This window comes from Cyclopterus lumpus, chromosome 24 (genome assembly GCF_009769545.1).
Source record: "Cyclopterus lumpus isolate fCycLum1 chromosome 24, fCycLum1.pri, whole genome shotgun sequence".
In the NCBI taxonomy this organism is placed as follows: Eukaryota; Metazoa; Chordata; class Actinopteri; order Perciformes; family Cyclopteridae; genus Cyclopterus; species Cyclopterus lumpus.
The window spans coordinates 2,946,256-2,948,755 of NC_046989.1; the positions used below are offsets into that span (position 1 = coordinate 2,946,256).

The 2,500-nt window shown below is 42.5% G+C and overlaps 1 protein-coding gene across 1 annotated transcript in view; it reads right to left on the minus strand.

Annotated features, from left to right (window-relative positions):
* Positions 1-2,500, minus strand: part of galnt14 (UDP-N-acetyl-alpha-D-galactosamine:polypeptide N-acetylgalactosaminyltransferase 14 (GalNAc-T14)) — an 84,033-nt gene that overhangs the window by 64,763 nt on the left and 16,770 nt on the right. The gene's annotated exons all lie outside the window — the stretch shown is intronic.

A 2,500-nucleotide genomic window follows, 5' to 3' on the forward strand; every position in this document is an offset into this window, starting at 1 on the left:
TCATGTGTTAAAGCTGCATTCTCTCTCCCGACCACCAGGGGGCGACTCCTCTGGTTGTATAGAAGTCTATGCTTCATGTGTTAAAGCTGCATTCTCTCTCCCGACCACCAGGGGGCGACTCCTCTGGTTGTATAGAAGTCTATGCTTCATGTGTTAAAGCTGCATTCTCTCTCCTGACCACCAGGGGGCGACTCCTCTGGTTGTATAGAAGTCTATGCTTCATGTGTTAAAGCTGCATTCTCTCTCCTGACCGCCAGGGGGCGACTCCTCTGGTTGTATAGAAGTCTATGCTTCATGTGTTAAAGCTGCATTCTCTCTACTGACCACCAGGGGTCGACTCCTCTGGTTGTATAGAAGTCTATGCTTCATGTGTTAAAGCTGCATTCTCTCTCCTGACCACCAGGGGGCGACTCCTCTGGTTGTATAGAAGTCTATATAAATGACTCTACTTTTGATTTATTCCCTCAGTAAACATTGTAAACATTAGTTTTTGGTCTCAATCTCTAGTTTCAAGTCTTCTTCAATTCAGCGTGATGTTCATTTAGTAAATTATGGTCATTTAGAGTCAAACAGACCATAAAGCAGGGGATGATTTAGGGCGGGGCTACAAGGTGATTGACAGGTCAACAACAGAGACGTATACTGTGTCTCTATATCGCTCCTCCTCAGTCCAAATATGGTCACTTCCTGTTCATTGGTTGCAAAACAACAACATGGCCACGGCCGTATTCCAAGATGGCGACGGCAAAATCCCCAAACTTGAAATCTTTAAAATATGACGACGTCCACTTCTTACATACAGTGTGTGGCCATAACTAACACATGACGTCATTCATTAGGAATGCGTTATGATGCCGCTCACTAATACACACTCGAGTCTGTGTGCTTGGTTATTGCTTAATGGATCATCAGAAATATAATATTAACTCACCGTCTCTTCATTAAATGTGTTTACAGGCCACCAAATGAGCCTTCTGATCGCAGAGCAGCCGACTTTCCTCCGAGTGCATCTACATCTGATCTGAATAACTCAGTGACTTTTAATCCCGTTAAATCCTGCACTAGTTCGGCAGTGTTCCCTTATTATGGGATGTGAGGTCTCATCTGGCCTAGTTTGTTATTCACCTCCCAACTCCAAAAGGTAAAGATAAAAATACTAAATCAACAATGTTAAATAAAAGTCTTTCTAACATCACTTCTGCCCTAATACATGTCTGCTGTAGTTAATAACGTTTACTCAAAGTGTTTGATTTAAACGTAGTCTCAACGTTATTCCCACAATGGTCTTTTTTTACCAACGTTTTTTGTTCATTTTGTAATAAATACTTAAAGAGTCCAATGAATTCCTGTTTTAAACGAAGACACCAAAGTACGGTTTATGTTTTGTTCCTCATTTTTAAATGTTCCTCATTTAAATTCAAGTGTTGGTTATAAATCTCGTCATGTGACTGATGTTTGCTCTCTTAAAACAATGCGGACGGACATCAAAGGATCTCCATGACGACTGCGCTGCAGATCTCAATTAAGGGAACCGATGCAAACGGTCCACTTCCTGTAGACAAGTCCTTACTTCCTAAACACTAGTCCTCGCTTCCAGTACACTATTCCTTACTTCCTGTACACAAGTCCATGCTTCCTGTACACTATTCCTGGCTTCCTGTACACAAGTCCTTGCTTCATGTGCAAAAGTCCTTACTTCCTGTAGACAAGTCATTGCTTCCAGTACACAATTCCTTACTTGCTGAAAACTAGTCCTTACTTCCTGTACACTAGTCCTTACTTCCACTACACTAGTCCTTGCTTCCTGAACGCTAGTCCTTGCTTCCTGTTCACAAGTCCTTACGTCCTGTACACTAGTCCTTACTTCCAGTACACACTTCCTTGCTTCCTGTACACTAGTCCTTACGTCCTGTACACTAGTCCTTACTTCCAGTACACACTTCCTTGCTTCCTGTACACTAGTCCTTACTTCCTGTACACTATTCTTTGCTTCCTGTACACAAGTCCATGCTTCCTGTACACTATTCATTGCTTCCTGTATGCAAGTCCATGCTTTCAGTACACTATTCCTTGCTTCCTGTACACTAGTCTTTGCTTCCTGTACACAAGTCCTTGCTTCATGTACAAAAGTCCTTACTTCCTGTACACAAGTCATTGCTTCCAGTACACAATTCCTTACTTCCTGAAAACTAGTCCTTGCTTCCTGTACGCAAGTCCTTACTTCCTGTACACTAGTCCTTACTTCCAGTACACACTTCCTTGCTTCCTGTACACTAGTCCTTACTTCCTGTACACTATTCTTTGCTTCCTGTACACAAGTCCATGCTTCCTGTACACTATTCATTGCTTCCTGTATGCAAGTCCATGCTTTCAGTACACTATTCCTTGCTTCATGTACACTAGTCTTTGCTTCCTGAACACTAGTCCTTACTTCCACTACACTAGTCCTTGCTTCCTGAACGCTAGTCCTTGCTTCCTGTTCACAAGTCCTTACGTCCTG